Here is a 24,437-nt window from a genome sequence, read left to right on the forward strand (position 1 = left end):
TACTTCTTTCCCTAGATCCTCTGTATGTGCTGATCCCTCTGCTCAGAAGATATTTCCCCTATGTATTCACAGGATTAAACCCCTCATTTTACACAGGTCTCTGTTCAAATGTCATCTCTTCAGAGAGGCCTGAACAGCTACATAAGTGACTCAGCCTTGTTTTATCTCCTTATACTGCTTCATTTATCATCATAGTACTTGTAAACTCCTGACATTAACTTCTGTGTTTTAATTAGATTATTGTACACATACCTCAATAAAATGTTAGCTCTTTAAAGGGAGGAAATTTTTGTTTCTACTATTATCTACCATACCTGGAAGAAAGGCTAGCAGATATTCAGTATGTATAAATTGTTGCTATTGAATACTGCAATTAATATCTTTTAGTCTACCAAAAAACCTCAAATAAATATAATGAAAAGGATTTGAGCATGCATTATTTGCATAAATGATTAAAACAATCAGAACTCATATCCCATATTAATACCAATTTTAATAGGAGAATTTGTAATTAATCTCTTAAATTGAAGGAAGGGTTTGGCGATTTGTAATATACAATTAGTCAATTTGGATGGCTTTAACAGTAAACATATAAAAAAGTATAACAGTCTTCTGTTTAATAATGAGGAGCATAGGAACTACTGATTGATTCAAGTCATATTTATTGAGCATCTCCGATATTCCAGACACTATTCCACATGTTGGGGACACAGCAGGTAGTAAAATGCAACAATTGGCCCTTATGGCTCTTCCATACCATTGGAAGGAGAAAGATAACAAATCAAGTTAAAGGTGACATATCAAGTATATTAGAAAATGATAAGAACTATGGAGAAAAATAGAGCTAGGAGATGAGATGTGCTGGGGAGGTGAGAGGAAAATTCAAGTGTACAACTGGGGTAAGAAAATTCTTATGTAGCCTTCACTGTAAGGGACAATGTGTTCAGTTCCTTGAATGCATTATCTCATTTTATGTAATCCCCATAATAATCTTATTTGTAGGTATTATTTTTTATTTGTTTGCATGTGAGGTAACTGAAACTCACTAAAATTAAATAACTGGTTCAAAATGACACAGTTTCTAAGTGGCAGAACAGGGATTCGATGACAATATGCCTGAATTCAAATCCCATGTGAGATCACACATTTTGTCTGTGCAGTACTTAAGGAGGATACACAAATGAATGGTTTATGTGAAAAACTTTTCATTCATGGAATACTATAAAATATTCACCCATTGATAAAACATGACTTTTCCTCTTAGCAAAGTTACTTCGTTCACAGAGTTCAGCTTAACTATTAACAGAGATTAATAGATAAGAAAAATAATAATAGTTAACATATATTTTACAATTACTAAATATCAGGTAATTTTCTAAATGTTTTGCATGCATTAACTGATACAAATCCCCTAACACATTATGAAAAAGTAATGCATTTGATTAGATATCTTAGGTTTGTCCACACACTCTCTAATTTCCTGAATTGCAATATAGGTAGCCCATGATGAGCAGCCTCATTTGGTTTGTGAATTTCTGAAAAGTCATTGTACCAATTGCCAAACAAGGACACGTGTTTATGCAAGTCCAATTCTTAACTATTAAACAGAAGGGATAGCAGAATTAAATTTCGAAGGGCAGTGCAGAAGATGGGTTGATTTTCTGAGCTTACCATTTTCTGAATGCACCATTAGGAAGTGCACACATCAGGACTCACTACTTAACTTCTAAGGAATCAAACTGAGATTAGAACAAATTAGAACTCACAGAGCTTGCTGGCTCCCAGCCACCAAGCCTAATGACCATGAGTAGCAGAATAAGCTGAAATTATGAAATTAATATATGATAAAGTAATTTCTCTTCTCTTTAAACAGACAGAATGACTAACAAATATCCTGAAAAATAATTTTCAGTATTATACATTTATCTTAGCTCCTGGCAACAGTAAAAACATTTCCTTGGAATGTTAATTGGATGTTTTTCCTTTTTCAGCAACACAGCAAGCAAAATACCTATTGTTTGACAATTGCTGTGCTAAGAGATAACAGATAAACATGTTGAGGAAATGCTCAGCTCAAAGTAAAGCACACTAAATTCTCACTAATTTCATTTTATAAACAGATCTTACGGAATTCTGTTTAGTGTTCAATTCTTAATGTCTTTGCTCAATGTATTTTATTTTTCTCAAGTAAATACTAGACAAGAACTTTAAAAATTACTATCATATCCAATTTGGAATCAGGTGGGGTATTACTGCCAAGTTTTATGCACTAATTGGATATGGTAAAATTTCAAAATGCTGTTTTTGTGGGTTTGAATCAGTTTTTAATGGTAATGCCAGCTACACAAAAGAGGTGTTTATTACCAAAAATTGATGTCTCAACAGAGTTTGAGTATGGTTTTCCACTGGCTTTCCACTGCCTGTAACTGAATAGAGAACCCCCTAGAGGAAATTTCTAGAATTTACTGGTGAACTGATGATTTGATGCACCACCATTAACATGTCCCAATACAGAATCTCTTGTTATGTCACAATCAAAATTTCCAAGGCAGATCTTCCTTGTGATTGTTCAGAGACTTTTTTTTTACAGCAATCTTATTCATAAGCCACTGGTTACTCTAACAGCTGTGTGCCACAGGTTTAGGATCAAATCCAGAAACAATGGAAGGTCAAGTTTATATGAGGAGTGGTAGAGGATACAACATAAACAATGTTTGATAGATAGTACAAATTGTCAGTATAAGATTTCAAACTGCTACTCAGTATATAATTTTGAACCAAAATAATCTAAGAATTTGTATTAATAGATGAGAGGAAAACTCATATCAGAAAATCACTGTTTAATTTAATTAACACTACCAGAGATATTCTTACAATATATATGGTGAAATGTACATTTACTGTGGTATGATAATACTAGAAATACTGATGAAAGGATAAATAAAATGTGGTCTATAGATACAATGAATTATTCAGTCATAAAAAGAAATGAAGTTCTGATACATGTGACAACATGAAGTTTGAAGACATCATGCTGAATGAAATAAGCCAGACACAAAAAGACAAATATTCTATGATACAAAATAATTGGAATAAGCAAATTCATAGAGTCAGAAGCTAAAATAAAAGTTACCAGGGGTAGGGGAATTGGGAGTTAATGTTTAAATTATATAGAATTTCTATTGGGGGTGACGGAAAAGTTTTAGGAATGGATGGTGGTCATGGTAGTACAACAGTATGAACATAATTAACAGCACTGAATTACATTTGAATGTGGTTAAAAGGGAAATTTTTCATTTGTATATGTGTTACTAGAATAAAAATTAAAACAAACATGGAACTGCACAACACAAACAGTAAACTCTACTGGAAACCATGGACTATAGGCAATAGTACAATTATAAAAATTTTCTTTCATCAATTGTGACAAATGTCCCAAATGCAAGGTGTTAATAAAAAGGTAATATATTGGAACTCTGTATCTGATGTTTGATTTTTCTGTAAAGCTACAACTTTTCTAGTAAAAAAATAAATAGTATTAATAATAGTTGTATCTCCCTAAAGAGAATCATTAACATGCTTATTGTGTTGTTAAATCTCCTCCAAGATTTAAAGAGTAGCATCAAACAGGAATAGTTACTTAACTCTTACTGGGACCAATGCTTAATTTAAAAAAACAGAAAAGACAACCTGAAGGAAATCCAGCAGGTCCTTCTACCCAACAATATGTCTTCTACCTATCACGGTGCCTGAAAATTCTTACTCGAAAATACCTTTGTGTCTAAAAAGCCCACCTTTAGTTATTCCTAAGAGATATTTATGGCCAATGTCTAACATACATTTTGTGTTAAAATGCTTGTTCCACCCTCTCCATAGCCTGCCTTCCCTACAATCCCAATGTGGAAAACTGGATTTTGTGCAAAAAATATGTATTTGATTATTAAAAACAAAAGCCAAACCAAAGCAAAAAAACAAAAAAGCAAAAACCTCTTTCCTGTTTGTTCTTTAGTTCCACTGAGAGGAGAATTCTGTTGTTGACAAACATCTTCAATTTCATTTCCATTAAGTGAAAATTAATGAAAGGCATGCATAGAGATTAACTTCTGATTACTGCTGTTTTTGTTGTTAAAAAAAACAACTCAAGATGACCAATACATTGTATAACCTAAGGTACAAATTATGCATAAAATTGAAAAACCTTTATTTGCTTTGATTTTAGGGTTGCCTGTGCATCACTACAGTTATAAAATAGATCTGTTTTCTCCATAACCACGTATCATAGCCATCCATTTTTTCTTCTAGTTTTTTATACCTTTTTCATTATGTGGATTTTTCCTTTAGATTTAGCCTCTTTTCCCACAAAACCATGATATGATATTCAATTCCAAAAAGCCTCATTTTAATATATATTGATTTTTGAAATATTACTTAGAGGGGAAAAATTTCAAATATACCTAAACTCAGAAAAGGTCCAAAATTATTTATTCAAGTAAATGCAGATGTCATGCTCTTATTATTTTAAACATCTGTGTAGATTTTAATTGAATCATGATATTTTAGGCATACTTGAACAAACACTGAAATGGTTTATTTTCTGGGTGAATTAATCTATTTTTCAATTCCAACTTTATAAAAATATTATTTCATGATATATGGACATTGTTGCTATAGGAATATTTAGACTAATTTTCAACATTTGAAAATGTAGAAAATTTGGAAAATAACTTGCATTAAATTTTTTTAAAAAAAATTTTATCAAAAAAATTTTAAAAAAACAAACTTTAGTTTATCATAAATATACTAAAGTTTTCACATGCAACATATACCGTGTCTTAATTACATAATTCCTTAAATGTCACCTAATTAATAAAAATGAATATAATTTCTACATAGTTTCAATGCACACGAGACTAGAACTATACATCTTGCCTGTTTATATATCAGATTAGGTCAAGGAAAAACAATATAATGTTTTAAATCCTTAGGATTTTCTCTAAATTTCAGAAAGCAGTTACTATACATTTATCTAACAGAAGATAAACCAGAGGTGTTTTGATGAACTTTAACTCTATGTAATATTATGCATTCTGCTATCAAAACCTGCTCTAGTCATATAAGTTTGAGAAATTAATCTTCACAACAGGTTATCCTTCCTGAGGCATAGTCACAGTTGTCAGAAGCCTGAGGTAAAACAATCAAATGCATAATTTAACAACAACACAATAGCAATAATAACAACAACCAAAACTACAATCACAAACAGTTTAACTCAGTGTTGACCAGATGTATTTGACTGAGAGTTGTTTTTTTTTTTTTTTCATAAAACTGCACTTTGTGCACCACGATTTTGGAATCAATTGAGATTGAATACATTAGGTTTTATGCTGTACGTAAAAGATGAAAAACTGGTTTTTTGATCTGTGGTCAAGACTACATCATACAACAGTGAAAAAATAAAATATGACAAACTAGTGTTTCACATAGCAAAACACTCTCTTAGTCAGATTACTGAATATGCAGAGAGAAAACATGATTAAGGATAATTGGCACCATTTAGGCTTATAATTAGGCTATCTGCAATGTGCTAAGTAAATTATATTTATTTCTTATTTTATTACCTTAATTTAATATAGTTTCAGATTCATTACAGATTTAAAAAATCCTCTTTGGTATATTTCTAAAATGATATTTTAAACATACTTTATTACAAAATGCTACGTAATAATTCTCTTAGAGTTTCATAAATTATATTTTAAAATACATTTCCTTTAACACCTGCTTACTGTGCTTCAAGTCTTGTCCTTAGAAAATATATGAATTAAATCATAAAATACTTTCTCTTGTTCATCATTCCTTCAAAATTTAGAACTATTCAGAATTACAGAATACTGAGGAGAAAAACTGGACTTACGATATTTAAACAGAGAGGCATCCTGCTACGGTATGGATAATCAGCTCAGAATTTTATAAAATACTCCAGTTATTAATTATTTGGCCTTAGGCAAGTTACTTAATGAAATTTTTGGCCTCATGTTCTCTATTAAATGGGGATGTTTCTACCATTTCTTTCTTTTATTTTTTTAACTGATCTTCAGATTTGAATTATTATGATAGCTAAAGTACACCTTTAACACATGGTAGTTAATATTCACAAATATTTTCTAATGCATTTGTACCTTTTATAGTGCAGATTTTTCATAATTATTTCATTTAATTTACTTATTTCTACCACTAAAGACTAAATCCTTCATGAACCTGTACATTAAATTAGCTTAAATTACACGAAGAATGATAAGGTCAATGTTAGTGACCTAATATTTTATGATAATAATCATCTTTAGATCTGTACTTCCCAAAAGATTCCATGTTCATTCCTCACAGGCAACAACCCTGCTATCCTTCCTTTCACTGCTGTCAAACTCTCTACCTTTATCTTGCCCTGAGTGGAGATTACAGGGAAGAAGGTGAAGGTGATTATTATCTGCAATGTCATAAGCTCAGGTATTGTATAATAACTTATTTATTCACTGTAATTTGTTTCCTTGCTGTGCTAAGATAATAAACTCTCTTGAAGTTTTCCCCTTTTGTAATTCCTGATCCATTTACAATTCTTCATGTCCCTATGTATTAGTTTTATATAGCTGCATAAACCATCACCACAAACAGCATCTTAAAGATCAGGCATTTATTATCTCACAGTACCTGTGGGTCACCACGTGGCACAGCTTTGCAGAGTCCTCTGCAAGGCTATAATGAAGGTGTGGCTCATCTGGAGGCTTGAATGGGGAAGGGTCTTGTTTTAGTTTCCTGGACTGCTCGAGCAAATACAAGGAAATGGTTTGGATTAAACAATGGGAATTTATTACTTTACAGTTTTGAGGCTAGGAGAATGTCCAAATCAAGGCATCATCAAGGTGATGCTTTCTTCCTGAAGACCAGCTTCCAGCAATCCTTAGCTTCTCTGCCATATGGCAAGATATATGTCAGTGTCACCTGGTCTTTCTCTTCTCCTCAGGGTTTTGTTGTTTTCAGCTTCTTGCTTCTCTCTCCCTCTCTCTCTCTCTTTCTTTGTATTCATCCATTATAAAGGATTCCAGTAATAGGATTAAGACCCATCCTGAATGAGGTGGATCACACCTTAACTGAAATAGCCTCATCAAAAAGTCCTACTTACAGCAGCAGTAGTGAGAGCAGCTCAGTGCCCAGCTCCTTTTCCCTTCATGGTCTCTCTCCATTCCTGCAAGTAACTTGGCTCTGGGGGCTCTGCTTGCCTACCCACTTCCAACCACCATGAGCACCCCTCCCCACAGTGCAGGCCTGGACACCTTCCCCCCTCATCCCCTGCTGCCCCCACCTTGTAAAGTTAAGTGTGAATAGGAGGGAAGAAGGAACAAAGGACCTGGAGAGGAGGATCCACCTGGAGCTGAGGAACCAGACTCGGGGAGCAGTTCTACAACTTGTCCTGGACAGTTGCAAATCAAATGATGGGAAAACTGAGGGTTTAGCATGCTGAATTTGTGAACTTAAGAGTTCCTCTGCTTAATAAACATAGGCTTGATATCAGTTTTAAATCTCCCAAACTACCTAAATTTAAAAAGCATGAGCTCAGTGACAATAGTCTTTGGAGGTCTGGGACACGTAAGTGGAAAAGCTTCTGAATTTCACACATTTAACTTAAGTGTAAATAAACTGAAATATATCAGCTACATGGAACCTTTGAAAAAGTTGGATTGTTTGAAGAGCCTGGACCTGTTTAAACAGTGAGGTCACCAACCTGAACAGCTACCGTGAGTGTGTCTCCAAAGGCTCCTGCCCAGCTAACCTATCTGGAAGGCTACGACTGAGAGGACCAGGAAACCTGTGACTTCAGTGCCAAGGTGGATGGTGTGGATGAAGAGGAGGAGGAAGAAGAAGAAGAAGAGTATGAGAAGGACATGGAGGGTGAGGACAGAGTTTGGTGATGGAGAGGATAAAGATGAAGGCAAATATGTAGAAGGGGAAGAAAATGCAGACAATGTCACTGGGGCAGAAGACAATTTTCTACACCATGGAGAAGTTGATGAAGATGAAGAAGATGAGGATGAAGATGAAGAGAAGGAAGAAAGTAGGAAAGGCCAAAAGAGGAAGAGAGAAACAGATGATGAAGGAGAAGATGACTAAGATGACTAAGACCCAAATAACCTGCAAAAAAGAACTGTTCAGTATTTGTCGGCCTGCTCCTTTGGATTCAGTAACTGGTGTTTTGTTTTGTTTTTGTAAGTATCTGTGATACAAACCCCAGGAAACCCACCTACTCAAAGAGCCAAAGAATAGTTCCTGTGACATCTGCTTTCTTCCATTTAGTCCATCTTGGAAATCTACCACCAAGCTTGGGGACCTCACCTTGACAAATCGTAAGCACTCTTAGGTTTTTGTGTAAGACTTGCTGTAGCATGGCTAGCTGTAACTGGAGATACCCAACCATCTGTGGCTACCAGTTACACTGAGGTTGTAACAACATTTTTACTTTCTGTACAGCTAAGAAACTCTGAAATAAAATCTTAACATTTGGGGCCTGTTTAAAAAACAAACAACAACAAAAATGTCCTACTTACAGTTTTCAAATGAAAACTGTGACCAGCTAATCTGGGTATCAAAGACAGATCAACTTGCAACCTAAGGCCACTTCAACTTAACCTTATTGGAATTACAGTTATTCCAAATTTCAACAGTAGGTGTAAACTCAGAGTGAAGTGACTTTACTTTCTTAAGTTTATTATTGAGTTGACTGTGTTCCTTTCCTTACCACTTCACTGTCCCCCCTCCCCCTTCTTAAGGCAATAGTGCACAAGTTGGGTTATTTTTCTTTCAAAAATTTGAATGCAAAACTTCATGGCATGCATTTTTTTTTCCTTAGCAAGACACCTGTTTTGAAATGTAAATGTTCCTTATGCTTTTCAAGTAAATACATTTCCTTTTGTAATTTAAAAAAAAAAGATCCTATTAACAAGGGGTTCACACCCACATGAATGGGTTAACTTAAAGAATATGTTTTCCTGGGGGAACATATAGCTTCAAACCTCCACAGGTCCTATTCCAACCCAGTCAAGTTATTGGCAGAGTTCTTTGTCTTGCAGCTGAAGGATTCAGAAAAATTTCTTCTTCAAAGTCAGCAATGGAGAGACTCTAGAGCCAGTCAGTTTAGCAAGATGGACTCCTATATAACATAATCATGGGAGAGACATCCCTTCACCTTTGCTCTATAATATAATGTAATCACAGTGGTGGCATCCTATCACCCATGTCACAGCCTATTGGTTTGAAGTAAGGCACAGGATCTTCCCACATTCAAAGGCAGAAGTTTATACAAGGGAGTGAAAGGGAACATCAGGAAAGATGGGATCAGAGTGGCCACCTTAAATCTGCCTGCCATACCCAAGTGTCACAGAAGAGATTTGGGAGACATCAATGGTCCCTTAGCATTTGTTCTTCTTTGGGAAAACCAGATCTCTGCAGGATTCTCAGGGTATAACACTGACCTATAAAGTTAAATGACTTAGCAACCTTACTCCAGGGTCCTGATAAAATGGTCTAGATATTCCAATTTTCACTTCCCTTTATGAAGGAAAAGAGTCCATACAATGTTGACAAAGTCAATTGGGAAAGATAAGACAATATAGAACTGAAGAATACACCCTATGACTCTACCTATCCCAGGGCCTAAATATGGCAAGTGGGCACTTTCCCAATCTCTCAGGTAGATTCATAGTGCTTTGCTTTTGTAAAATACCTGCTATACTAGCTATTGCTGACACTCAGCACTCTTTCCAACACTTTTGTTCCACTCTTGCCATATTGTAGGTCCAGGAGGGTTGTAAGCCATACTTGGGGCTCTCTTTCCACAAAGTTTGGGATGTGATTTAGGTTATTCCAAATAATGTGTGCATGCCAGATTGGGAAGGCAGAGGGAGGCAGATGCTATTCTTCCCCAAGGTACAGTGGAGACTGAGTGTGGTCAACAGAGAGGCTCTATGGTTCAGTGCCTAAGAACTAGCTGTACAGGTGTCTGTCAGCATTAACAATGGTTTCCTACAGCATCCTGAACTCTGGGCGGTTGCAATGGCAGCTTGCTGACGCCTGGATGGTAGCAGCAGCTGTAGAGGCATGAATATGGATCCCAGTGGTAGCACCCTGACTTCATTTCTGGCTCTTCCAACTATTATGATCAGTTTGAAATACCAGTGGTAGTTTTAGTTTCCTGTATTGAAACATGTATTAGGATCTTCAAAACGCAGAGTTCGCTAATAATGGAGACTGGCCCTCATCTTCCATAAATATCTGTCTTACTTTGCCAGCTACCTGGGTCAGGAGTGAAAATGACTCTAGAGTCTCTGGTCTTTTCTTTGTTCAGTGGAACAAACACTGAAATTTTTTTGAAGCTTACACCTATTCATTTAAGCTTACAAACTACCTTTGACTGAACATCTGTTTGAATGTAAATAATTTAACACTTTCATTGTATTTCATTCATAGATTCATATATGTGGATGATTTCCAAAACAGCTGGCAAGAATTTCATAAACATGAGACTTAATAAAAGTGAATATATTGTGTGTGTTGTTTGGTGATTTAATATTTTTAATAAAAAGCTAATTTTAAAAGTGACCTAAAAATGCTATAGTAATTTCAGTTCCAGACTAAGGTCAAAAATTCTTGCAAGACCTCAGATTCATTCTTCAGTGAAGTGTTTAGAAAATACAAACCTACAACATGAAGAGCTCTATTAAATATGTTTTGATAAGAGCAGTCCGAAAGAGAAATGATCCTACAGCACTTTCAGCTAAACAGAGATATATTGTGGTACATTTAAATTACTGAAGAAAAATTACTTGTGCAAAGGAGATTCTCAGTCAAATGACAAGGGGAAGAAAGCTGTAAGCATATAGCACCACTTATGTTATTAATCTGAATGTCAAGGAAGAAGAAAAAATGATAACAATAGATGCTGACAGTGCACAGTGTGAGCTATGAATTAATTTGCTCTGACAATGACACCTTTGAGAGGACACTTGGCCACAAGCTGTAATGTTATGCTCAGAATATAAAATGCACAAATATATAACAGAATCATTTCTCATTCCTCATAAAAGTATACAGGATCATGTTAATATTTCTCTATTAGGTTTGGTAATGTATGTGATGCTATTAATAAAGAATTTCTTAGTTATTTACCATCTTGGACCAAAAGCAGTTGGGTATACTCACCTGTACAAAAGTGAATTCACCTTAAGAAAGCCATAGCTATAGAACTAAAGCTGACCCATATTTGTTTTTTAAAACATTATGTCTAAGAAATCACCCTAGGGTGAAGGAAGCTTCTGTATTTTCAAACAGAATTTAGGCACAAGTGTGTTCCAACCAAAATTAATACAGTATCATAAATTAGGAAATCAGAAATTGGTTATACATCTTCAAATACAGAATTACCCTAAGGGGTTTAGGTTGGCTCAAATCACCTTCTGTTCTTTCATCTCTAGCAACAAATTGAAGCAAATGTTAATCCCACCCTGCTGCTGCAGTACAAAATTGGTTGGGGGATTTACTAGGCTGATTATTTGCATGTTTGCACAGCTTTCAGAGTCATTGTCCATATGCTAATGGGGAAAAGCTTCCTTCAATTGTCTACTCCTCTGCCTGAGAGCAATATTTTCCTAATAAAACATTTTCAAGTTCCAAAAACTTTGCTAGCATCACCAGCAGGGTGCTGAGATGGGCATCAAAGAAAGCAAGGGACTACATCAACATCAAAACATCACCGCCTAAGGAATTTCAGTATTGATTGAAAGTGAAATTTGCCCATCAAAATGTTCTTAATTTTGTTGTTTCCTTTTCTTTTTTCCCAGGAAGAAGAAAAAGGGAGAGCAGAAAATGTAACTTTACACACACTTGAAAAAGTTGGAAAATAGTTTCCCATTAGTATTTCTCACTAAAGTTCCTCTTAAGAATCTGTCTTTGCTTGTAAAATATCTTGAAAAAGTCATGAGCATATAAAATTATCCTGTACGATGCTTGGGAGTGAGCAGAAAGGTCCTTTGTGGGGGAATGAGAACTTGTTTGGTGGGGGTAGTGGTGGTAGTGATGGGGATATGCTTTTAAACTTGGAGAAAATGAAGGAAGAAGACTGGTGGGATTTGCAAAATGATGGAAGGCTGTAGACTCAGTGATTTGAATCCTTGCCATGAAAAGCAAGGTCTTCACTGAAGTTAATAAACTTGGGAACTGTGTAATTTGAGTGGATTCTCTGTGGGAATTGATGAAGGAGGGGACTTTGCCTAGGGATTGCTACCTTGTTGCTGAGCATGGAAGCAGAGATGCATGAGGAAGGAAAACACGGAACTCAGAAATTATGGGAAGATCTCTGAGTGCTGGTGATATGTCGAGTTTAATTACACATGTGCTTGCACACATTTAGACATGCATCTACATTATTTATGTATATGGACAGAAATGGCATATTAACATAAGTAATCTCCCTTAATCTTTCACAAGGTGAGCTGGAACACTCAAAGACTGGGGAATGAGAAACATTTCAGTTCAGGGTGTGTTAGGGCATGTAAGGGACATTGCTGACTTGGAGGAGCATAAAATCAATCAAGTTGACGGAGAAAAAGGCAGCCTCCCAAGACCTTATATCAAGTTATAGGATTCAATTAGAAAACACTGTGTGAATTCTAAACCACTAATTTCTGGTTTCTTCCAGGGGACAAGTGCCCTGAGAACTATCTCAGCAGACACTGAGACTCTCCTATTAATACATGGCTTTCTCTGGACTCAGATTGCTGGCTGGTCTTTAGTTGTATTTTGATAACTTTAATTTGGGTAAATAATACAAAAAAAAAATCTATGTACTACAAAGAGAATACAATACTGAAGTTAGAAATAAATAACAATTACTTTCTTCTGAAAAAAGTTATCTTGTTTAAGGAAAAGTTCAGCTGGAAAGAAAAGCATATCTCTTTCTCCTTTACCAATCTGTAATAAAGCCATCTAAAATAAGATTTTTTCAGACAATGGAACTCTTAACACAGAAGTCTTTAAAATTAGTCTTTAGTCGTCAGGATTCAGTTCAAGACAGGAGGTTCTTTTGAATGAAATTCTGAATTACTTTGGGTCATCAAATTCACTAAGCAACAAACCAATGTCAATTTACTCTTTTCCTGATAACTCTTGTATATCTGTCAGTTGTGTTCCATAAATAACGATTGTTAAAAACAGTAGAAAGCAAGGTCGAATAGTACCTAGTTTCTTCTAAACAAGTGATAGATGGCCCTCAAAAGTCCCACCACTTGATTTGACTCATGGAATCTTTACCTCCATATCTCTTCCTTTTATCAAATTTAGAGGATATTTAGCAATAAACAAATCCCTTACTATACTCGGCGAACTCACAGTGAAGCTAACCCACATAACTTTGACCAGGACATATCTTTTCTCTTTAAGACATGGGATTTCAGGAGGAATTTTTTTAACCATAAGTCTCTGAGATTGAATTCTATTCAAAATGTGTTATTACATCAATAAATAAAAAATGATAATATAGAAAACAAAGAGGCCATGCAAGGAGAGATTTCTGTAAAGTCAGCTTTTAATACATCACTTTATCCTGGTAGAAACTTCTATTAATGGTTACCTTAAAATTTTAAAAAAATTGTGCTGTATTTCCTAGATTAAGAAACAAACAACAATATGAATAAATGCACACACACATATACCTAGTGTTTCTAAGAGATGAAACAAAATATTTTTGATAATATTATACGATTACATGGAATTTATTACACATTTATTGTTAACATATGACTCACACTGATATCATATATAATAGCAACACAGATTGCTATAAAAAAGTTGCTTTATGATAATCTTAAATCAAAATTCTTAGCTATTTTCCCATTAATTTTTTGAAGAATTTGATGCAGAAGTAATGTTTGATGCTAGTTTGATTCTTGTGATAATTATAAATAAATATAAGTACATATGTAAATACACATATACATATGCATAGTCATGTACATGTCAAATCAAGTAGAAGTGAAAACATGGACATAGATTTAGATATAGGTATAGATATAGGCATAGAAACAAATAGAGATAAATTGATTCTCATTGAATGAAGATTATATTCTCTTTACTTAAAAATTTTTTTTCAAAACAGATTTTTATACTTCCCCATTATAAGGAACAAGTGCAGCATTTAGACTTTGTTCAGGTATTTTTTTATTTTCCATAAATTGTATTAGGGATTTCATTACTCATCACTCAACAATATTGAAAGATTACCAAGAGCAATACAGCCCAGTTTTGCTCTTGGTAATCTTCACTATGAATGTGACAATAGAAGAGAAATCATACACAAGGGAAAATGTTAGAATGTTACTAATGAAATAATCTAAGCTTTAGATTTGTTACCTATAAAATGGAGATTATTGTAATCTCACCTACCATGCAGTGTGGCTTTGAGGATTTAATGGGATTTTGTATCCAACATATCATCTGGCACAGGCTATGTGCTCAATATATTATATTAACATTACAATTAGTAATCTTCAGAACAAACATTGGGATCCATTGGCATAGGAATGCATTAAATACAACTTGGTTTGGCTGTTAGCTTAATTCTAAATTCACTTTCCCTGGGAATTATGCTTAATATGCCAGAAAGTGCCTCTAGCAGTTATTTCTTGACTACATAGATATGTTAGAGGTAAAGAAAATTTAGAAGTAGGAACTTACACTGCCCCATGGGTATTATTGTTTTTTTTTTTTTTCTCTCTGTGGTATGCGAGATGTTGATCCAAGATACTCAGAGCCTAGTACTATATGTAACAGGGCTTTAGAAAGGAATCTCCATGAACTTTGCTGAAATCCTTAGAAGTGTCCTGGTTTCTGGTCTTCTAAGGTTCGGTTCTTCAGCTTTGATTTAGAATCTCCCAGCTACCTATTCCATGGTCTTTTCATTTTATGGTGAGTGCCTTTGTTATTGTTGTTTTTGGTTTGTTCATTCATATATTTCATTTCTTAAAATGAGAGAACTATTCTCTCTTACTTAGAACTGTTTTCTCTTACTTTAGACCCAAGGAACTTAAATAATAGAACTTATGTCCAACAAGAATTTATTACATTTCAAGGCAAATATGTCATGGTTTTTATACTTGAGTAGCTTGGTGTCTAAATTGGGAGACAAGAGAACCTCACAAATAAATAATTTTAACACCATATAAAGATTGATACCTTAGAGTGCAACTCAGATTGTAATGGAAATATTATGTGAAATAATATGATATCTATGTGGAGAAAGGGAGAGAAAACTTACAAAAAATATAAAAATGAATCACAATTAGAAGAAAAAGGAGATATAAAAAATTTGTTGATAGAATGTATGTGTAATTTTCTCCAGCATCATTCACTTGCTCAGAGAAAAGTAGAGATTCTATAATGACATAAAAAGAATATTAGGGAGGGGAGGGGCAAGATGGTGGCATAGAGAGGAGTGGAATTTAGTTAGTCCCCTGGATCAACTAATAAACAACCAGGAGGAATTAGTAAATAATTTGGAATAACTACTGGGAGACAACTGTGACTGTCCACACATCATACACCAACCTGGTTTGGGAGTAATGCCTGAGACTGCAGGATAAAATGTGTAAGTAAAGGCTGTGAAACCATGCTGAGAGCCCCTCCCCCACTGCAGTCTGAGTGGCAAAACCTCTCTGTGGTAGAAACTAGCAGCATTCTCCCAGCAAAGCAAGCAAAAAGAGCTCAGTTGACTCAACTGGGGTTTTAATTAACAAATGTGGACTGCTGAATACAAGCTACAAACCCCCACAAGCAGACAGAGGCTTTTAGTGATGACTGACCTTAAAAAACCAGAAAACTCATCTGACCTGGGGGGGTGGAGCTCAGAAGACCAGATGTAACCTCTGGATGATAGGTAATTCTGGGAGGGGTGCACGTACGGGCTCCAAAAGGGGGCTTTCTGTCCCTTTTTCTCTTTCTCAATCTGAGGGGTTCTGAAGAGGGAGAGCAGCAGCCATTTTCAGTCTGCAGTGCTCTGACCCAGACAGGAGAGGAGGTAACAGAGTCAGAGAGACAACAATTCAAATGCAGATGAAAACTCCTGAGGGGTTTATCTTCTCTAACAGTAAGGAGGTGGGGCCCAACTTTCCCTTCAGAACCAGACCCCAGAGCATGGGGGAAAACAGCCCAAACAGAAACTGAAGTGGCCCATCTCCTTACATCAGTCGGGAGTGACAGGCTGACAGGCACTACCTGCTGGGCAGGTTAGGAAAAGCATGGTGACTGGGAACCTCACAGGAAAGTCTGTCATTACTCTAAGATACATCCTGAATATAACTCCATTCTGAGACCTGAACCTGTTCTGGTCTGGGAAAATCTGACTTGGGTAACCAAGGAAACCAGATGCCTAGACAACAGAAACCTACAATGTATACTAGGAAAAAATGAAGATATGGCCCAGTCAAAGGAACAAACTTACACTTCAATCAAGATACAGTTGAGATATTATTTCACTGTAATGAAACAATCTATTAAAGATTTTCAAAGCAATATCCTAAATGAAATCAAAAACCAAATCAGTGAGTTCAGGGACGATATAACAAAAGAGATAAAGTCTATAAAGAACACACTGGGTGAACATAATGTAGAAATTGAAAATTTGAAAAAACAACTGGCAGAATCTATGGAAATGAAAGGTACAACATAAGAGATGAAAACCAGTGGAGACACACAACAGCAGCTCTCAAGAGACAGAAGAAAACACTCAAGAACTGAAGAACAAGGCACCTGAAAGCCTACATTCAAAAGAACATATAGAGAAAAGAATGGAAAAATATGAGCAATGTCTCAGGGAATTGAAGAATAGCATTAAACATGAAAATGTATGTGTCATGGATGTTCCAGAGGGAGACGAGAAGGGAAAAGGGGCGGAAGCAATAATAGAGGAAATAATCAATGAAAATTTCCCATCTCTTATGAAAGACATAAAATTACAAATCCAAGAAGCACAGCATACTCCAAACAGAATAAATCTGAACAGGCCTACACCAATACACTTAATAATCAGGTTATCAAATGTCAAAGATAAAGAGACAATCCTGAAAGCATCAAGAGAAAAGCGATCCATCACATACAAAGGTAGCTTGATAGGACTATGTGCAGATTTCTCAGTAGAAACCATGGAGGCAAGAAGGAAGTGGTGTGATATATTTAAGATACTGAAAGAGAAAAACCACCAACCAAGAATCCTATATCCAGCAAAACTGTCCTTCAAATATGAGGGAGAGTTTAAAATATTCAGTGACAAACAGACAATGAGGGAGTTTGTGAACAAGATACCTGTGCTACAAGAAATACTTTAGGGAGCACTACAGACAGATAGGAAAAGACAGGAGTGAGAGGTTTGGAACATAATTTGGGTGATGGTAGCACAGCAGTGTAAGTACACTGAACAAAGATGACTGTGAATATGGTTGAAAGAGGAAGGTTAGGAGCATGTGGGACACCAGCACAAAAGAGGAAAGATAAAACTGGGACTTTATAACTCGATGAAACCTAGAGTGCTCAACAATTGTGATAAACTGTACAAATATGTTTTTCCATGAGGGAGAACAAATGAATGTCAACCTTGCAAGGTGTTAGAAATAGGGTGGTATTGGGGAAAAAACACAATCAATGCAAACTAGAGACTATAGTTAACTGAAACTTTGTATTATGCTTCCTTTAATGTAACAAAGGAAATATAGCAAAGCTAAATGCCTATAACAAACAGGGGGACATAAGGTAGGGGTATGGGACTCTTGGCATTGGTGTTGTATGACTCTTTATTCTACTTTAATTTAATTCTATCGTTCCTTTCATTGCTTTTTAGCTGTCATTTTTTTTTCTTTCCTACTTTTTCTTTTGTCTCTCTACCTTCTTTGACTCTTTCTCCTTCTTTGTGGAAGAAATAGAGATGTCCATATATAGAAAGTGGTGGTGGTGGTGAATATATAAATATGTTACTATACAGGGAACCATCAATTGTTTACTTAGGATGGAAAGTGTGGTGGGTGAACAAAACCATCTTAAAAAAAAAAAAACAAGTTGATGAAGACACCTTGAGGGCACTATATTGAGTGAAATAAGTCAGACACATAAGGACAAATATTGCATGGTCTCACTGATATGAACTAATTGTAATATGAAAACTCATAGACATGAAATATAAGTTACCAGGATATAGAATGAGGGTAAAGAATGGGGGGCGGTTGCTTATCATGAGCAGAATGTTCAACTAGGTTGAACCTAAGTGTTTGGAAATGGACAGAGGTGACAGCACATGGTGTGTGAATGTGATGGAAAGGGGAAGCTTAGAGTCATGTATGTCACCAGAAGGAAAGTTGGAGGTCAAAAGAGGGGAATGTGTAAAACAGTGAATCTTGTGGTGGACATTGTCCTTGAATAAGTGTACAAATATTAGAACTCTCTTTCATGAACTAGAACAAATATATGACACTATAGCTGGAAGCTAATAATAGATGGGTATATAGGGGAAAAATATACCTATTGCAAACTATGTACTATATAGTTAATGGTATTTTAACATTCTTTTGTCAACAGTAACAAATGTACTATACCAATACTATGAGCCAGTAATGGAGGGGGGGTGGTTAGGGGTACGGGAGCAATTGAGTTTTCTTTTTTGTCTTTCTTTCTTTCCTGGAGTAATGAAAATGTTCTAAAAATTGGAAAAAAATTAATTGTGGTGATGGACACACAGCCGTATGGTGCTACCGTGGGCAACTGATTATGCATTTTGGATCTTTGGATAATTTTATGGTATATGAATAATCTCAATAAAATAAAATTAAAAAAATAATATTAGAAAGAAAAAAACATGAATATGCAGGTAAGAAAATGATAATAATATGGAGGTGAAAGATAAGAGTGATGTGAATTAGGAAATGAGAAAATTAAATGTAAGTTCATTGTTTACAAAAATCTTCATTCAAATATACAACATGCAAAACAGATCTGCTTAAGGAACCAACAAAACACCTTGTATAATTTTATGTTGATAAAGCATAATAAATAAAATTATATTAAACCAATTTGGTATAAAAATTTTTAAAGGCTAATGTATTTTTGAACATTCTTAGACACTTTTTCTATATTATCATGGAGTGAATGGAAATAAATGTTTTGAAAGTCTTAAAGTAAATCCAATCAATATTCAGTGCTTTTTTAAATGTCAGTATAATAAGAGATAAAATTAGAAGATGGTTTAACTTAAAATGTAAGAGGTATTTATGATGAAATAGGTAAAATCAATGAAAGTTGTGCTGCTGAAGTCATTGCAAACATGAAGGATAAACATGCAAGGATGTAATTCCTCTAATACAAAACATAGTCCACACCTTGGAATAAGTTATATTTTGTCATATTATCTTTATATATATACACACACACACACACACATGCGTGCATACACACACACACACTCAGAGCAAGAGAGAGAGAGAGAATATGAAAAAACGTTATTTATTTTCTCAATTCTAACTGGAAAGGCGCCTTTAACTTTGCATGCACAGCCTTGGAATGAAGAGCTAAGCATTTTATAATCAAGCTTAATGACTGTTACAGAAGGAATCAGCAAATTTTGATGCATAAGCATTATTTTTGTTGTAAGGGAGAACAGCATAGCTTCCATTCTTGTTACATTCTGTAGAGGTACATAATTTGTCTTGGAAAAAAATTGAAAGGCAGAAGTAACCAACTAGGATTTCAAAATATAACAAAAGCACAGAGGCCATAAGTTAAATGATCAATTAATATTAATATATAAAATAATTTTAAATTCTTGCATGAAAGAAAAAGAACAAATACTGCAGATAAACAAAATAGGACAAAGACTAATTAATTTACAAAGATAAGTTAATACTCAGTAAAACCAACAACTCAGTTTAAAAAATAAGTAAAAGCTCTGAATGGGGTTTCTGCAAAGAAAAATAAATGAAAATAGGCATTTAAAGTAACTTCCACTAATTAGTAATTAAATTAATTAAAGATACACACAAAAAAACCACTTTTTAAAGTTTTATAACCTTATGGCAAGAAGTAGACTCACCCGCATACAGTCTTAATGGGATTATAGTTGCGGCGACATTTTGGAAGGCAATTTGACATCGATTAACATTTAAAATGCAAATTTTTGCCTAAATTCATCATAGGAATATTTTTGCCAAAGTATGTTCAGTTATAAGTGTGAGGATGCTCATTGAAGCATTCTTTGTTATATAAAAAAATCTGGAAACAACCTAGGTGTCCATTAACAGGAAATTGTTTACATAAAGAATACCACATCTGTATAATGGATGCTAATGCCACCCTCTAAAAAAGAATAAAATCAATCTAAATGTGATGGTATGCACAGAGTACCAAGGTATATTTTTAAGCTAAAACGAGAAACAGAGCGAGTAACAAAATGCAATCTCATAGATCTATTTTTTAAAAAAAAAGGACTGTTGATCTTGTAGCTAAAATAATGGGATTGCTCTAATATCTGTAAATTTTACTTACAGAAAAACTGACAGAATGGTATTTTATTTGATAGATTCATTTTAGGTAAATTTCTTTATAGTGAAGCAAACAAAGTTGCATTAAGGAAAAAATGTATCCACCTCCCATTTTCATGCCACTGAAGTGACAATTACTAAGTCCAGTGGTTTTCTTCCCCTTACATTTCTACAGGATCATATTCCTAAATCTGCGATGATCCAAATAATGATTTGACTTTCCTTTAATTTACGACAGACTTAGGGTATTTAGTTCTTGTTTTATACACTTGCTCCAAATGTCAGAAATTGTCTTTTAGTTAACCTATACTTCCATATTTTACATTAGGGGTACAATTTAAACAAAGAGGAGTCTACTTGTCTCAAATAATTAGGTCAAAAGAAAATTGTACTACTTGATTACACAAATTCTTATTGGATAAACTCCTTTGCCATCTAGTAAGAGCTGGCAGAATTTAAGACAATAACTTGTCTCAAAAATGACCATTCTCAAAGATTCTGTGCCTAGTTGTCAGTATTCTTTCTGCACTTTAAATGTGGAGAGCAACACATTATTTTGAACAATAGCATAATCAATTTGAAATTGGAAGAAAAGATAGATAATTTAATCATTTTATAAAATAAACTAAAAGAGAGATGAGAGTCAAAGTGCTTATGCAAAATTACTGTAATACTTGTTTAATATATGCTCTGTGATGGTTAAATCTATGAATACATGAAGCATGAAGGAAAAGGATTATAAGGATAAGCAATTTTCCAATTTGCATCATAAAAATGAAAAAAAATAATGTAAGTTCTATTTTCTCACTAATTTCTAAAATGTGTGAGGTTCAAGAAGGCTGTTAATTACATTTTTCAAAATTGAATAAAGCTGGAAATTAAATGTCTTATATGTTTTTAATGTAATGTTGGGCCTCAATTATTATAAATGACAGAGCACAATTAATCATTCCCACATTATTTCATTGTCTATTTCAATGCCCTTTCTTGGAACAACATTCTATAATCTGATATATATTACAGATGATGGCTATAGGGTATATTCTGGAAAATACTGAAAAGACTGATTTCTGCTCCAATTTATTATAGTAAAACACATATTCTACTCTCACATAAAGCTACTCTCAATGGTACTTTAGATTAGTCTTCAAAACTTTGAATGTGAGAGAGTGATTGTTACATTTTTAGTCATCAGAAAGCTAAAACTTGGGCTTAGGTTTTGGTTACCAAGTAAAACAAATTAAAAGAAGATAGTGGGTACATAAGTGTGTGTGTGTGTGTGTGTGTGTGTGTGTGTGTGTGTGTGTGTGTGTGTACATGCTATTTAATTTTACTTCCTAAAACTTCTCAAGAAGCTTCTGCTTTATCAAAAACAATCAGAATATGGTTATCTCTTTTTGAAAAATATAAATAATTAAGAAAATAGAGTGGTTTTGTTTTGATTTTTTTTTTGTTTCTATTTAAAACAATAAAATTTGCTATAGGAGTGGGGGTTTCAAACATGTGGTTTGATCAAATACAGTCTATAATACACAAAATAAAGGACAGCTGCTCCCCAGTTTCTCTGTGTTCAATGATAAAATTCAATCCTCTTGATGTTTGGACAATATATCTAGAAACATCCAGATATTCAAAAAAATCAAAGTTATAAATGGTCAGTTTAAATAGATAATCATTTATTGTAAGCCCACATGAATCAAGTTTATTTCCTTTACCTGAAGGCAACTTTTTATCCCTTTCATCCTGAGGCTTTATGATTAACAATCCATTCCATTATATTTTTCATTTTAATGGAATGGTTCATATGCATTACTGAACTCTCACCTTTCAAACTTCACTCATTTCTAAGCTCTTGTAATTTTGATAATTTGGAAGGTAGTTATTTAGATCTGATTTATTGATATCGTAAACAAAGATCAAAACTGATGCTTTTTAAAAAGTTCTTTTTACTTCATATTTCATTCATTCATTTAGTGCATATCAGAAATCCACTTATATTTAAATTGTTCATAAAATGTTGGAGCTTAAAAATATTAATGATATAGAATGATCTTTTCCAATTTACAATTTTTTTTAATAAGAGACTAAGATTAAAAAAAAAAAAAGCTAGTCAATGTCAAAGTCAAATAATGAACTGTGGCATATTATATATGACCATTGCTATCTATTTGAGGAGTGCCTTGGAGATTTCTATACCAGCATATCATAGTTTAATTTAGTTATAACTACATAAAAGTAATAAAACTTCATGCAAAAAATGTTTAGCAACATAAAATTCCATAACATTCATGGCCCTATCAGCTATATAACAGCTATCTAATTTCACAGTATTCAGTTGTTCTATATTCTTATGTTATCTTAAAAAATAGAGTAGTGCACTAATTGAAATGCATTTTGTATGGATGTACATTTCCCTTTGTATGAAAAATCTATGGATGTTTTTGTGGTGGGAAATTAGTTTTGAAAATAAATTCCATAATGCATAATTTGTTGTATTCTTGTATATTTTATCCCTCTGAATGCTAATTGTTAATACACTTAATGAATGTTTCAACACTGTACCATTTTGCCAAATCTATTTGCCAAATAACTCATTTCACTCAAAAAGTAAACTAACTTGAATTAAAACAGAATATTAATTTTTAAATTAAATTTCTTGAATTATTATAAAGGCATACAGTTTGAACACTTTCACTATGGTTAGTCGAGTAAAAAATCCACAAGTTTAAAAAAATTCTAAATATTAACAACATATTTGTTTCTATAATAAGGTTATTATTTAAGAAATTGATATCTCAACAATTAGTGAATATTTCCCAAATTAGCTTATTGAATTAATATAGAAGCTAATTTTCCAAAATTTTCATTTGTTTTTCCTACTTGTTGTCAATGAAAAATTGTATTCCCCATGGAAAAAAGTATTTTTCATCATATTATAAAGATTATTATTTAAAAACTATAGGAACTGCATTACTACCATTCAATACATATTTTATATATTTTATATATTTTATAGTTTACAACTTACATGACTTCCAATGAGTTGCAAACCCTAACTGGGTTTTAGTTTTTAATTTTTTAAATGAAGACATGGCTATATATTATTAGTAAAAGATTAATTCTATTTCACTGTCACTATTGAATCTTTTTTTAAATTGATTTTAAGATCCAAATAAAATTGTCAATGCCTAGGACACTCAGTTTCCTGATTTTCTCCCATCTAGGATTGTCTTCCTATCCTACCTGACTTTCTCACTTCCATTTTCCTTACCTTTCCATTACCTTAACTACCACCCTTCCATAGCTTTATATGCTAAGTAAACTTCTAACTCTCTGTTCAATTCCTCTGCCTTCTAGTACCACAACTTCAACAGTCCTTTGACTTCACTGGGTTCTTCATTCCACTGTTGCTACTATTTTCACTGCCTCATCATACTTGCTTGTTGAAACCACCATCTTACTTAAAGCCAATTTTTCTCCTATTCCATGCCTACAACCATGATGCTAAACATGATTGAAAACATACTTGAATTCCTGAGTACCAATTTAAATGAGCTCTCACTGCTCCCTAGCAGTGATGTCAGTATCCCCTAGCTCAGTGACTCCTGCTTACATAGATAATCAGTTTATATTTCTTCTTACCTAAAACTCCAACATTATGTTACATATCCTCACCCTCAACATAATTCTTACCTCACTGAGAAAAGTGAAAATATTAGTAGTGTTCCCATCACCACTGGTTTATTTCACTCAGTGTTCTTTATCCCATTGCAAAGGGCTACAAAATAAAAGACTACCTTTAGACCCCTTCCCTTTCTAGCTTGT

General features: G+C 34.0%; 1 pseudogene; it reads left to right on the plus strand.

Moving 5' to 3' along the window:
- Nucleotides 1-8,160, plus strand: part of LOC119506830 — a 64,228-nt pseudogene extending 56,068 nt beyond the window's left edge.
- Nucleotides 8,161-24,437: the final 16,277 nt, after the last annotated feature.

The sequence above is a fragment of the Choloepus didactylus genome, chromosome 12 (assembly GCF_015220235.1).
Source record: "Choloepus didactylus isolate mChoDid1 chromosome 12, mChoDid1.pri, whole genome shotgun sequence".
Classification (NCBI taxonomy): Eukaryota; Metazoa; Chordata; class Mammalia; order Pilosa; family Megalonychidae; genus Choloepus; species Choloepus didactylus.